The following is a 15,505-nucleotide window of genomic DNA, read 5'->3' as shown; positions in this document are numbered from 1 at the left end:
GTTCTTTCATTTCTTTTAAGTCTCAAGTCTCTTTCTTCTTCCCTCTGTGTAATTTCCAGGTTTCTATCTTCGATGTCACTGATTCTTTCTTCCATCTGGTCAACTCTGCTACCTAAGCTGGTTATTTCATTCTTAATTTCTTCTATTGAGTTCTTAATCTCCCAAAATTCCATTTGGTTCTTTTTTAAAATTTCAATCTCTTTCGTAAAATGCTCATGTTGTTCTTTGATTGTGTTTCTGAGTTCATTAAATAGCATTTCTGTGTTTTCTTGAATCTCGTTGAGTTTTTTTCAGAACTGAAATCTTGAATTCTCTATCATTTAAGTCACATATTTCCATATCTTTAAGTTCCTTTTCTGGAGACTTTTGACTTTCTTTCTGAGCTGTCTTGTTGCCTTGGTTATTCATGGCAATTACTGATTTATTATTTCTCTTCCTAGACATCTACAGGAGTGGCTTCTGCAACAGGTTGATAGAAAGAGGTCTTTCTTTTGTTTTCCAATACTTGTTGGTAGAATGTTTTATTTTCTCTCCGACTGTAGCCCTTTTTTTTCTCTCTCACACAGTAGTGCTATGTTTTCTCTGCACTATTCCAGCTTCTCACACAATGGGGGGATTCCCTGGGAGACGGGCCTCTCCTCTGTTAACAGTTCACCTGGGTCATAGGGCGCCATGTCCCTGTAGGGGTGCGGAGAACTTTTCAAGTTCCAAAGCTCTTTCTGCACCAGATTTAGAGCCCATATGTTTCAGCAGTTCTGTTTACTCCTGCAGGGATCCGCCCAGATAGGTGGAGCCAGGGGAGGGGTGAGTTGTGAGGGGTGGCCCAGAGCAATGGCAGCGACCACCACCACAGCTGGTCCTGCTTCCACAGCTCCTGTAAGAGTAGGTTAGCATAAGAAAGGAAGCCATTTTCTGAATGACCTTAACAGGGTGTGGACCAGATGCCCTGTTTGAAAAGAGCTTATCTTGTTAACTGCCGACTGGGTGGGGTACAAGCTAGCTTATCTTGTCAAATCCCCAGAATGTGGTACAAGCCCATGATATGTATACTCTTTGAAGCTATGGAAAATTACTGGATGCTTTAAAGATGCTATATAAACCCTTGGCTTTGAGTGCTCAGGGTCCTGTTGAAACCTGTTGCGTCGGGCAGATACTCGGACCCCAGCTAGCTGGACATAAACCTCGCTGTGTGACTTGCATTATCGCGTATGTCCTCTGGCCAATTGAGGGGCGGTCAATTCTAGACCTTAACACTCCCTCCCTTTTGCCGGAACTAGTTGGGCTGCAAATCTGTGTCTGCGGTCCACAGTTCTTAGAACAGCAAATATCCTGTTATTTTGATCTAACACTGCTACTTTATCGCTTCTAGCACCGGGTAGTGTGGGAGGGGCGAGCTCTGGGAGGGTAGGGAGGAAGCAGCTAGTCTCAGTGCCTAAGGCTTCGGTTCTCCGCTCAGCAGTGAGGGCTTAAACTGCCATTTTCAGCCTTCTTCTTTCAGTCTTTGCTTTCAGTCTCTGCCATGAGCTTTGGTTTCAGCCGTGTTATATGCTGCCTCCTCAGTCCTGTGGGCCATAAGCGGAGCTCTAGCAGTCTGAGTTCTTCCCTCTCCAGCAGCTGCAGAAGATCCGGGAGCAGCGAGCTCCGAGCACTGAGCTAGGTCTGCGTCCTGTGCCCCCGCGGCTCCGTCTCCGTCTCTGCACTTCTCCCTTCCATCCTCCCCCGCTCGAGCGATTCGCCCAGCTGGAGGTGAATTCAGTAGTGGGCCTCTTCGTCTTGCCTGTCTGCTGTGCAGGGTGTCCTTTGTGGAGTTATTGTTGTCCGATTAGTTGTAAATTCCAGGGGAGCTTTACAGAGGCTCACCTCACACCGCCATTTTGATGACATATTCTCAATAGTTCTCATAGAGATGTTAATCAAGTGACAAGAATAATAATGAGGGATTTTTGTACTTTCCTGCTCTGGTCCAGAAAAAGGGATAACTGACATTACAAGGATGTCATCTTAGGTGCAAAAAGACAATAGACAGGCCCACTTAAAGGCACAGATTAATTTTATGAAGAAAGCTAAAGATGTGACTTCCTGCCATGGCCCACTTAGTTATGAAATTTTTTATGCTTATGCCATCTTATTTGGTTATTTTCAGGCTCCTGAGTTTGGCAGGTTTAATATGTGGCCTCTTTTCCGTCCACACAACACATTTTTCCTTCCCACAAGAGCTAGACAGTAGCTTTTTAAGTTTTTCAGCCTTTAAGAGGGATCCTGAGGTCTTTCCTGGGACAGACCCCTGCCCAAATCATGGAGGAGGCTTAAATGAAACAGACCTTCTTTACCTCAAAGACTGTGTGGCTTTATGAAACTCCTGGAGCAAGAGTCTCTGCCTTCACCTTTTCTGGTCTATGTCCTATTGACCCTTTTCAGGGCCCAACCGAAATGTTAAGTACCTAAAGTTTTGATGTAATTAATCCCTCTCTGTCTTGCAATGGCATTTTGTTTTTATCTGTAAGGATACTTGGCATACATTCTGATTAATGTCATAGTGACTTGTGAACTAGAGTAGGTGATAAATTTTGAGAGCAGGAGCAGAATGTTCTAATCTTTGTAGCTTTTTAAGTCTTTATGTCTTACACACAGTTGCCACTCAAATTATCATTGGGTAATTTGGATCTCTAACTGAGAGATTGATATACAATTCGTCCTAGAAAAGCAGAATTTTGAAAAAGGAAGGACAATGGCTTTATCTGACGGAAATAAAAATTTCCCCCAACTCATTAGGAAATAACTGAACTTGGAAGAAAGAGGTCAGGGGAGGATACAGGAAGAGAAAAAATTGGAGTACAAGAAGACAAGGGAAAGGACCTGGGAGACAAAAAGATTGCAAGTCCTAACTGTAAGAGTAGGTTAGCATAAGAAAGGAAGCCATTTTCTGGATGACCTTAACAGGGTGTGGCCCAGATGTCCTGTTTGAAAAGAGCTTATCTTGATAACTGCCGACTGGGTGGGGTACAAGCTAGCTTATCTTGTCAAATCCCCAGAATGTGGTATAAGCCCATGATATGTATACTCTTTGAAGCTATGGAAAATTACTGGATGCTTTAAAAATGCTATATAAACCCTTGGCTTTGAGTGCTCGGGGTCCTTGTTGAAACCCGCTGCATCGGGCAGATACTCGGACCCCAGCTAGCTGGAAATAAACCTCACTGTGTGACTTGCATTATCGCATGTGTCCTCTGTCCAATTGAGGGGTGGTCGATTCTAGACCTTAACACTAACATCCTACAGGTAAAGAGGGTTTAAAATTTAGTAATTAAGCCACCACTGAAACAATGACAAATTGGATGAGGAGAGATAATGAATTGCAGGGCAACCTAACCAAGGTAATGGAGGCTATTGTCCTTTGCTCCTGTAAAAAAGGAGAAAGTTGGCCCCAGAAAGCTGAAGCTCCTAGTCAGACAGGTTAGTCAGCCTGTTACTAGGTAAACAGGGAGGTCCCTGGTGGAATAAACAAAAAAGCAGCCACATCCTGAAACTCCAGTTTCTGGAATGTCTCCTTCACTCCAGGACAGAGATATAAGAATAAGCCTTGAGGTTAATAAATTATCTCAAATCCCTTTTGGCCAGACAAAGGAGCAGATCTAGTAGCTAGGAATAGGTTATTTCATTAATCGCTTCAGCATGGGCAAACAGGACAAATCTCATAGATGAATTCCATTAGAAGGCTCCAGTCCCTTTCCCCAAGCAGACAGGGGAAAGTATAAACATAAAAGCCTTTTGCCTTAGCTAATGGGCTGCCCAGTTTCAGGCACTCCCTCCCACTCAGGAGCTGCAACCTCTTCTCCTGCCTCTAATACACTATCTTCCTTAACAACTCCTTGCCACTCCCTGGTCCGTGTGTCCATTCTTTGGCTTCACAAGACACAATCCTGGCCTACACCCAGAAATTGCTGGCAGATCCTACATCATTTGGAGGCTCGTGTCTGGAATTGAAGGAGAGCTTTTGAGATGCTGGTCTAGGGTCTCTTCCCTGCAAGACCTCCCCAACACTCCCTGCCGACCTCAAGATATCTTAAGGTAAGAACATGGACCTCTGCCTCTATAGGTTGTGTCTTGTAACTCAGGATAAGCTATACTGGCATTTAGTGTTCTCTCTCATATCATCCTCTTGGGATCTCTTCGAAGCTTTAAAACACAGATGGAAGTGTCCTGATCTCCACCCCAAATCTCTCTGCTCTTTTTGTGATCTCTCCACCTGTTGATTCTTCAATAATCGTCTGGCAGCCCAGACTCATCAAGGGCTCCATACTTAGAGTCCCAAATACCTCGCCACTTTCCTCTTATACTCTGCTTTTGTCAGCCATCTGACAAAATTCCCATGGAAGGGCGATATTTTCCAGACTCACTTTACCTTAAGGAGGAAGTTTCACCTGAATCCCTTTGGGACTCCCGTTTCCTCTTTTTGCCCCCTCTTACTTATTAGGAATCAAAACTTCCCCCCTCGACTTTCTGCCCAGACTGCATGCCTTCTTTACAAGCCTTGAGTATATTCTTCCTCCTTAAACATCTTTATTTAGAAGGCCACTATTATATTAATCATGCCATCAATTTTTGTGATGCCCAGAGTCGGGGCATACACCCCTCTGCCTTAAAACACCTCATTATCGGCCACAGCCTTTATCGGCCTGTGGGCCAGCGCCATACATTCAGGCGGGGACAGACACACACACACACACACACACACACACACACACACACACACACACACACACACACGGATTTGGGTAGGCACCCACCGGGGGCATGGGCCCGGCCACCCAGGTAAGTTTGAATAATCCTGGTGTGCTGTGTCTCCCCACCCACTTGGAACTGGTCATGCGGTGCCCGTAGCCCTTGTTTTCTAGGGGATACCCTAGAACAACTTGTGGGAGATGAATTGCAAAGGGATATCTTTCTGTTCTTCCTCTCTTTCAGATGGGCAATCAGCCCTCACGCGCCTACACTCCCCTGAATTGCATCTTGAAACACTGGGACAAATTTGACCCTCAGACTTTGAAGAAGAGGCGCCTGGTTTTGTTTTGTTCTGAGGTTTGACCTCAATACACTTTGGAAGATGGTGAGAGTTGTCCTTCTGAGGGAACTATTAATTATAATACACTTATACAGCTAGACCTGTTTTGCAGACAGGAGGGCAAATGGTCAGAAGTTCCATATGTTCTGTGTTTTTTCGACCTGAGGGACAACCCAGATCTCTGTAAGAAATGTAGAGTTGACCCGGCTCTTTTGGCCATAATCTCTTACCTCCTTCCTCCTAAGGATACTCCTTCTAAGGAGACTCTCTAAGGAGACCCCTCCTAAAGGGACTCCTAAAGGGACTCCTGAGGAGGTCCCTTCAACAAACACCCAGTCAATGGATCATCCCAAAACTTTATATCCTACTCTTCCTCCGGAGCCGGTTCCTGCCCTAGGTCCTTCTAATTGTCCTCCATATCCAGGACCTCCTGTACAGAAGTGCCTCCAGCATGGAATAAATCTCCTTCCCTTATAAGAGATACCAGGAGGAGAATTTAGGCGTGCCAGGGTTCAAGTTCCTTTTTCCTTACAAGATCTCAGACAAATAAAGGGAGAGCTAGGGAAGTTTTCAGATGACCCTGACAAATACATAGAAGCTTCCCAAAATTTAACCAGTCTTTGACCTCTCCTGGAGAGATATTATGTTAGTCCTAAATCAGACTCTCACCAGTTCTGAAAGACAAGCAGCCTTGCAAGCTGCCGAAAAGTTTGGAGATGATCAGTTCCTAGCCTATCATGAGGAACAGACAGGACAGGACCCCACTCAAGAGCCTTTCCCTACTGAGGAACAAGCAGTACCCACTGAGACCCACAATGGGATCCTGATACAGCCCTGGGACATTGGCAGAGAAGACGCTTTCTGGCATGCATTTTAGAGGGACTGAGGAGAACAAAGACCAAACCCATCAATTATTCAAAACTATGTAGTATTAGCCAGAATTCGGAAGAAAATCTCTCAGCATTTTTAGAAAGGCTCAAGGAAGCCTTAATTAAACTCATTCCTATAGGGCCAGACACTCCCGCAGGGGAAATTCTTGTAAAAGGCAAATTTATAACTCAGGCTGCCCCAGATATTCTCAGGAAAGTACAAAAATTGGTTATTGGTCCCAAAGGCACCTTGGACCAACTACTCAAGGTGGTCAACACCATCTTTTACAACTAGGATCAAGGGGAAACCCAGGACCAGGAAAGGAAAATAAGAAAAACGACAGAAGTACTAGTAGCTGCCTTACAGGGTACCCAGGGAAATGGAAGGTCCGACCGCCACCAATATGGACGGTCTGGTCACTGACGAAGAGAATGTCCATGGCAACCAGAAGCTGACTCGGAGACCTCCACGGGCCTGTCCCATCTGTGAAGGGGATCACTGGGAGTCAGACAGTCCCCGGAGGCCTCCACCCCCGAGGCCAGTCTCACTCAGTCAGATTCCCATGTGGGACGTAAGGGGCCCTGGGCTTCTACCAGTGGCTCCCTCGTCCCATCTAACCATTGGGACTCCCGAGCCCCGGGGAACCCTAGAAGTAGAAGGAAAACCTATTGATTTCCTTCTAGACACAGGAGCCACTTTCTCTGTCCTACTCTCCAATCCAGAGATCCCCTCCAATCGATATGTTACAGTCAACGGAGTCATGGGCAAGTCAATTACTAAATATTTTTCCCAGCCCTTAGGCTGCATATGGGGTGACCTAATGTTCTCCCACTGATTCTTAATCATGCCAGAAAGCCCTACTCTTCTATTAGGAAGAGACACTATGATAACGATGGGAACTATTGTTCTCCTAGTCCCTGGAAATATTCCTAGCTGCCTCCCAGTCGTAGAAACCAACATGGACTCTGATGTCTGGGCATCACAAGGGACAATTGGATACTCCCTAATGGCCGCTCCAGTCCACATCCATCTTAAGGCACCACCTTATTTCCTTGCTGGAAACAATACTCTTAAACCTGAGGCGCAGAAAGGACTAATCCCTATCATTAACAGTATCGAATAACAAGGGCTCCTTAGAGAATGCAACAGCCCTTGCAACACTCCCATCTTAGAGGTTCCCAAACCAAATGGAGAATGGAGATTAGTTCAAGACCTCCGCGCCATCTATGAGGCAGTCATTCCTATACACCCTATAGTTCCAAATCCTTACACTCTCCTAGCCCAAATACCTGAAAGTGCCAGATGGTTCATGGTATTAGATTTAAAACATGTCTTTTTCTGTATACCTGTGCACCCTGACTCACAATATCTCTTTGCCTTTGAGGACCTTGAAAGCCAGATTTCACAGCTCACCTGGACTGTCCGCCCTCAGGGGTTTAGAGATAGTCCACATCTCTTTGGACAGGCCCTCTCTAAGGACCTAACAGACTTTTTCTATAACAGTTGTACTCTTTTACAATATATTGGTGATCTTTTATTGTGTGCTCCATCTGAAGATCTCATCAGCCAAGGCACTGTTAAGGTCTAGAATAGACCACCCCTCAATTGGACAGAGGACACACGCGATAATGCAAGTCACACAGCGAGGTTTATTTCCATCTAGCTGGGGTCTGAGTATCTGCCCGACGCAGCGGGTTTCAACAAGGACCCCGAGCACTCAAAGCCAAGGGTTTATATAGCATTTTTAAAGCATCCAGTAATTTTCCATAGCTTCAAAGAGTATACATATCATGGGCTTGTACCGCATTCTGGGGATTTGACAAGATAAGCTAGCTTGTACCCCACCCAGTCGGCAGTTAACAAGATAAGCTCTTTTCAAACAGGGCATCTGGTCCACACCCTGTTAAGGTCATTCAGAAAATGGCTTCCTTTCTTATGCTAACCTACTCTTACAGCACTACTGCCCTTTTAAATGTTCTAGCCTCTTAGGGTTACAAGGTTTCCAAGGCCAAGGCCCAAAAGTGTCAGACTTCTGTCAAATACCTTGGGTTAATTATCTCTGAAGGAACTAGGCCCTAGAGGAGGACAGAATTCGTCCCATATTCATGAATCCCCTACCTAAGACCCTGAAACAATTATGGGGCTTCCCAGGCATTACCGGCTCCTGCCGTCTGTGGATCCCAGGATACAAAGAAATGGCCCACCCTCTTTATCAACTAATTAAAGATACTCAAACTGCAAATACTCATCTGCTACTTTGGAACTCAGAGGCAGAACAAGCTTTTAGCCTTTTAAAACATGCACTGCTAAGTGCTCCAGCCTTAAGCCTTCCTACAGGAAAATCCTTTCATTTATATGTAACAGAAAGAAAGAGAATGGCTTTAAATGTTTCTAACGCAACCCAGAGAACCCTCACAGCAACCAGTAGGCTATTTAAGTAAAGAACTAGATCTCGTAGCACGCAGCTGGCCAGCTAACCTCTGGGCCATATCTACGGCTACCCTTTTGGTTCCTGAAGCTACCAAGCTCACGATGGGACAAGACTTAACCATCTTTGCCCCCCATCACATTCAAGGTCTTTTAAATACTGACAATAGTCACTGGCTCACAGATAGCCGCCTCTTACGCTATCAAGCTCTTTTACTAGAAGGTCCTGTGACTCAAATACGGACCTGTCCTCTCAATCCAGCCACATTCCTCCCTGAGGCGGGATAAGAGCTGATACATAACTGCCAGCAAGTTTTACTACAAACCTATGCTGCTAGACCAGACTTACAAGACACACCCCTAGATAATCCAGATTGGACACTTTTTACTGATGGAGCTCTTTTGTAAAAAATGGCATAAGAAAGGGTGGATATGCTGTTGTTACTTTACATAATATCTTAGAGCATGCAAGCCTTCCTTCTGGAGCCAGTACGCAACTGGCTGAGCTAATAGCTCTTACTCGAGCACTAGAACCGAGCAAAGAAAAAAGAGCCAATATATACTGATTCAAAATATGCCTTTTTAGTATTACATGCCCATGGAAGCATTTGGAGAGAAAGAAGCTTCCTAACTGCCAACAGGTCTCCTATCAAATATCACCAGATCAACCGACTGCTACAGGCAGTACTTTTTCATAAAGAAATAGCAGTTATACACTGCAAGAGACACCAATGAGACCTAGCTGGACAATCAGTTCTAATGCGTCTTTCGGAGCAAAAATTAATATAAGACCCAGTCTTATTTTACTATAACATAAGACTGGGTCTTAATATATCATCATATCATATCATATCATACCATATCATATCATATCATGTCATATCAGATAATACAATACAATATAAGACCAGGCCTTCTATTAATTCTTGCTCCAAAAGACGCATTAGAGCTGATTATCTGGCTACGTCTTATTTTTGGGGAAACACTGTAGATGAATTCCATTAGAAGGCTCCTTAGCCAATGGGTTTCCCAGTTTCGGGTACCCCCTCCCGCTTGGGAGCTGCAACCTCTTCTGCTTCTATTTATTTATTTATTTATTTATTTTCCCCCTTCCTTCTGCCTCCCCCCCACTCTGTTTCAAGCCATTGTTTCTCTGTCTAGTTGTGTAGGACACAGCTCCGTGGCCCATACTGGTATTATGAGCCTTGCGCTCTCCCTCCCCTACGCAAGCAGTTGGTTACCAGTCGAAGGTTGACCGCTCACAGCAGCTACGGCAGCTCTCACTGCCGCTGGCCACTCACAATGGCTGCCGGCCACTCACGCTGGCCACTGGCCACCCATGGCAGCACACAGCAGCTCACAGTGGCTGCGGGCCACTCACGCTGGCCACTCGCCTCTCATGGAGGCACACAGTAGCCCGCAGCAGCACACAGCAGCCCACAGCAGCTCACGCCAACCTCTGGCTACTCACCGCAGCCGAGCTCCAGGGAGAGGCATTGTTTACAATCTTAGCTGTAGAGGGCGCAGCTCACTGGCCAATGTGGGAATCGAACTGGCAAATTTGGCATTAGGAGCACCGCATTCCAATCACCTGAACTACCAGGCTGGCCCCTTCTCCTGCTTTTAATAAACTATCCTCCTTTACAACGCCTTACCTCGCCCTAGTCCATGTGTCCATTCTTTAGCTTCATGAGACACAATCCCAGCCTACACCGAGAAATTGCTGGCAGATCCTACACCACTAGGGATAAAAACAAGGTGACTTGTCTAAATAACTACTACTGCAGTCAGTATTCCAGTTAAACATGCTGCTGTTTGAAAATAAGTTACCCAGCTGTGACTAAGTTCCTTGGGAAGCCTCTGTTCTTGTTTTGAGGCCAATCCCCATATTCTCTTGCATCCAAATAAATGCAACTCCAAAGACACTGACATTAAGTTTTATTTAGTAAACTTCGCTCGCAGATGTATTGTTTCTCTTGTGGGACAGAGTCCCAGAGAGCAGTTTCCAGGCTCTCAGCCTCACGTGAAAGGTGCTGGCTAGGGTAGTAGATGGCCATCAGCTGTGACTAGTTGGCCATGAGCTGTAACCAGTTAGCCATTAGCCACTGATGTAACTGCCATGGCTGCGCTGGTTGGTCAGTCGAGTTGGTCATTTGGCAGAAAAGCGGACAGCAGGTTGCAGGTCGTGTGACTCCAGCCTCCAGTGAGACTATAGTGGTACAACTCCCCTACCTATGGCTCCGTGGGTGTTCCTTTTTGGCCTCACCATATCCTGCGTTCTTATGTGGGGAGCGGGACTAGAGGCCCAGCAAGCCACCCCGCATGACAAATGGCAGAGCGAGCAGGGTCTCCCACACAACAAATGGCGCAGTGAGCAGGGTATGGTGCTGGCCAAAACTTACCAAAGGATGGTGGAGCAGTTTGTGCATGTGAAAGTTCAGCTTCAGGAGGTCCGTGAGGAGCAATGCCGGGAGCGGGAGGTTTGGTCTGCCTGGGAGACTCAAGCCACCAGATGGTACATCACCCTCTTGGCCATGGAAGACATTGTCTTCATTTTGTTGATGTGCTGCTACTGTGGGCTCCAAGGATTATGGACATCTTACACCAAGGTCACCACCCACTCAGACACCTGGCACAGCGAGCAAGATTCCGACCAGGAAGGAATGGCATCTGACTCTGGGCAGGAGGACATGTGGCCCCCACACAGTGTGTGGCCACTGTTGTCAGGAGTTGGACCCCCAAGGAGGGGTGGGAGGACATGGATGGTTCTCTGGCCAGCGTGGAAAGGGCCCTACCGGCTCTGGCTGAGCGATTGCAGGAGGAGGCGAAGGCTACAGCTGGCCGCGTGGGCTGGATGTTCCTGACGGACTTGAGTCTCAATATGGAAAGTGCGCTTAATAAAATGGCCCAGGCACTGGACCAGGTGTCTCGGTTGGAGGCGCTGGAAGCTCAGGTCCGCCTGTTAGAAGAGGGGCCCCAAGGTGGAGACTCTGAGGCAGAGGTGGAGGAAGGGAGTGGAGACAATGTAGCTCCCAACCCCCAAGCCTGGTCAATCTTGAAGCAAAGGGTAAAACGTGAGCAACCTTTGGGCCCCGGGGGCGTTGCTGCAGGCAACCCAGCTGTGACTGAGTTCACAAACTACACCCCTTACACTCCCACTGAGTTGAAGGAGCTGGGGGGGCGGTGCCGACAGCGCCCTGGAGAGCCAGTCTGGGCTTGGCTACTACGTTTATGGAATGAGGGAGCAGACAACATTCTCTGCTCGCCAGGAGAGATGGAAAAGCTAGCCTTTGTGACAGTGCATCCATCCCTGCGACAGAGGTTACAGAACTGCCATAGGTTGGCTCAAAACCAGGGCAACCATTCTCTAATGGAGTGGCTCACTGCTGCAGTACGCACAGTATGGGGACAGGTTGGCGAGCTGCCAGACACTGTGAGTCATATACAGAACTTAACTCAAATTATCCATGAAATGGGTATGAGACATGCTATTTTCAACCCTAATATGCGGGGGCCGGATGATGAGCTTTTTACAGCCAGCATGAGAAATTTGGTTTTGGATACTGCACCTGCGAGTGCTTTCAGATCCTTGGTTGCCATTCTTACAATTGCCATGGCCACCCTAGGGGATATTGAAAGCTGGAGGCAAAGGAAGTTAAGACAGGAGGTCTGCACAGTTGAGACCTGGAAGCCCAAAATCAAAGTAAAGGGGCGAGGTCGTTGGCCTCAGAGAGTAGTAACACGCGCACAGATGTGGCGTGATCTCGTGGCAGCAGGGGTCGATCCGGAAAAAAATAGACCAATAACCCAATGCACTCTCGTTGCAACTTGGAAACAGTTGCGTCTGGAACAGCAATTCCAAGGAAGCCTAAAGGAGAAGTCTGGGAAAGCGTGACCCCCGTGTCCCTCCAGGACTTTATGCGGCTGCTTGAGGCCTACTCCTTTCAGCTTGATTAGGGGTGGGGCCAAGGTACCCGATCAGAGGGGACAAGCAGGGACCAGAGGCCCCACGTAGAACTGTCCATACATTGATCCCCTTCTAATGTGCAGAGAGTTTTGGTTCTAGTTGACACTGGCACAGACTGCAGTCTTGTTTATGGGAACCCAGAAGTGTTCCCTGGACCAGCAATCTGCATTGATGGCTACGGGGGAAAGACTGTGACTATAAAAGCCGTTTCCTTGCTACTGGGTATAGGAAGGCTTCCCCCTCGTACCTACAAGGTTTATGTCTCCCCCATTCCGGAGTATATTCTAGGGGTGGATGTGCTACATGGCCTCAGCTCACAGACGTCGGTAGGAGAGTTCCGTCTCCGGATCCGGGTGGTGAAAGCGGTGACACGCGGGCATGCTCACCACCCTCCTCAAGTGTTGCCACAGCCCTGGCGCGTGGTTACAGTGTGACAGTACCACCTGCCAGGAAGGCAGGAGGAGATTGGTCGTACAATATTGGAATTGGAGAAGGCACATATTGTGAGGCCAACGCACAGTCCCTTTAACTCCCCAGTATGGCCTGTCAAGCAGCCAGATGGGACCTGGCGAATGACTGTGGACTATAGGGAGTTAAATAAGGTGACGCCACCTTTGCACATGGCAGTACCTTCAATTCACGATTTGATAGATCGTCTGACTGTCCACCTGGGAACGTATCACTATGTAGTGGACTTGGCCATTGCTTTTTTCTCCATTGACATTGCACCCGAGTGTCAAGAGCAGTTTGCTTTTACTTGGGACAGGCGGCAGTGGATTTTTCAAGTCCTTCCGCAAGGATACTTGCACAGCCCCACTATCTGCCACGGGCTCGTGGCCCAGGATTTGGCACAGTGGGATCGCCCGTCCTCTGTGGCCTTGTTTCATTATGTCGATGATATTTTATTAACATCTGATTCTCTTTCAGATTTAAAGCAAGCAGATCCCTCTCTTCTCCGCCACCTGAAGTCATGTGACTGGTTGGTGAATGAGGATAAGGTCCAAGGCCCTGGCTTAGCCGTCAAGTTTTTGGGTGTTGTGTGGTCGGGTAAGACAAAGGTTATACCCGAGGCGATTATTGATAAGATACAAGCCTTTCCCCGCCGACCAAGGTCTCCCAACTGCAGACGTGTGTGGGTCTGCTAGGATATTGGTGGGCGTTTGTACCCCATTTAGCAAAAATTGCAAGGCCCTTATATAACATGATAAAAAAGGGGGCCTCGTGGGATTGGACAGAGATGATAGAGCAAGGCTTTGTTGCTACAAAACGGGCAGTGCAGCAGGCACAGGCTCTGCAAGTAGTGGACCCTGGCTGCCCATTTGAACTTGATGTTCACGTAACCCAAGAGGGGTACGGATGGGGCCTCTGGCAATGGCAGGAGCATCTCCGGTTGCCAGTGGGATTTTGGTTCCAATTGTGGAATGGAACAGAAGTCCGCTACTCCTTAATAGAGAAAGAGCTGGCTGCTGTGTACGCAGCCCTAGTGGCCACAGAAGCCACAGAAGCCACAGAAGTTCACAGGAACAGCATGGGTGTTGGTTCAAACAACCTATCCTGTCCAGGGGTGGGTCTGTATGTGGACCCAGGGATCCAAAACGGGGGTGGCACAGACCACCACCCTCGCCAAGTGGGGTGCCTACTTGGAGCAACGTAGCACACTTAGCTCAAGCCCTTTGAGCACAGAGCTACAACCGGTCCTGGGCCTGTGGAGCTTGTAGCCCAGGCTGAGCCAAGTGCTCTGCCTAGAGGGGAGAAGTTGGAGCCCTCGCCCTACAAAGAAGGACAGTCCTCAGTACCTGAGGATGCCTGATTTACTGATGGTTCTAGCCAAGAGGCTGCAGCCGTTTGGACGGCTATTGGTGTGCAGCCCAAAACAGACACCATTTGGTTTGATACTGGGATGGGCCAGAGTAGCCAGTGGGCTGAGCTACGGGCTGCGTGGATGATAATCAGCCATGAGCCCGGGCCCCTGGTTATTTGTACTGACAGCTGGACGGTGTTCCGGGGCCTAACTTTGTGGCTCCCTACGTGGAAACACCAAAACTTGTTGGTAGGACACCGTCTACTGTGGCGAGACCTCTGGGACCTAGGGCAGAGAAAGGAGGTAACCCTAATGCATGTCACAGGTCACTCCCCCTTAGTGTCCCCAGGTAATGATGAAGTAAATGCCCTAGCACGGGTCCAATGGTTAGAATGAGCTCCTGACACTGATGTGGCCCATTGGCTGCATAGGAAATTGCAGCACGCTGGAAGCCGAACCATGTGGCAGGTGAGCAGACACTGGGGTCTGCCTTTGAAATGGCAGGAGATAGCAGATGCCTGCTATGACTGTGCCGTCTGTGCCCATGACAGCTCCCAAAGGAGGAGGCTCCCCTGGGAGACACAGCAGATAACGCGAGGGAGGGTGCCCCTCACTCGCTGGCAAGTGGATTACATTGGACCCCTGCCTAAGGCCCGCAATGCGATATACGCATTCACAGCATTGGACACTGCTACGGGGTTGAGGTTTGCTTGGCCGTGTCCTGCTGCGGATCAGCGGCATACAGTCGTCGCTCTTACACGGCTGTGCGCCCTCTATGGGCGCCCCCAAGTCATTGAAAGTGACAGGGGTACCCATTTTACGGGGCAAGAGGTGCAGCGCTGGGCTGCCAGGATGGACGTGCAATGGTTGTTTCATGCTCCATATAACCCACAAGCAGCTGGCATGATTGAACGTTATAATGGCCTTTTGAAGCAAGGTCTCCGGGTGTCAAAACACCCTCCCACGATGCATGATTGGACCTCGCGTCTATGGGACGTGCTGAGAATCCTGAATGAGACCATGGAAGAGAGGACCCGCACCAGTAGAAGCACTGCTATATCGAACAGCCACTCCCAGTCAATTACAAGTTACCACCAGTGAGACTGTTAAAGCCAGGCTACGGCAGGAATGGAAACATTTTGCTGCCAGCACCCACATGCTTGAAAGCAGGGGAACGGCAGCAATGGACTTGGCCCTGGCAGGTCAAAATCCCCCACTGTTGGTGGTTGGGCCTGATAGCCCCATGGGAGGCTGGTTTGACTCATGATTTGCAAGTGACACCAGGGGTGGTGGCTGAGTGGCCATCGCAAGTGACTGTAGTATACGGAGGTCCCGATACTGGGATGATTTTGCGGGGAACCTATGTGTTCTCACTATG

The sequence above is a fragment of the Rhinolophus hipposideros genome (genome assembly GCF_964194185.1).
Source record: "Rhinolophus hipposideros genome assembly, chromosome: 13".
NCBI lineage: Eukaryota > Metazoa > Chordata > Mammalia > Chiroptera > Rhinolophidae > Rhinolophus > Rhinolophus hipposideros.
This window is presented reverse-complemented; position numbering follows the sequence as displayed.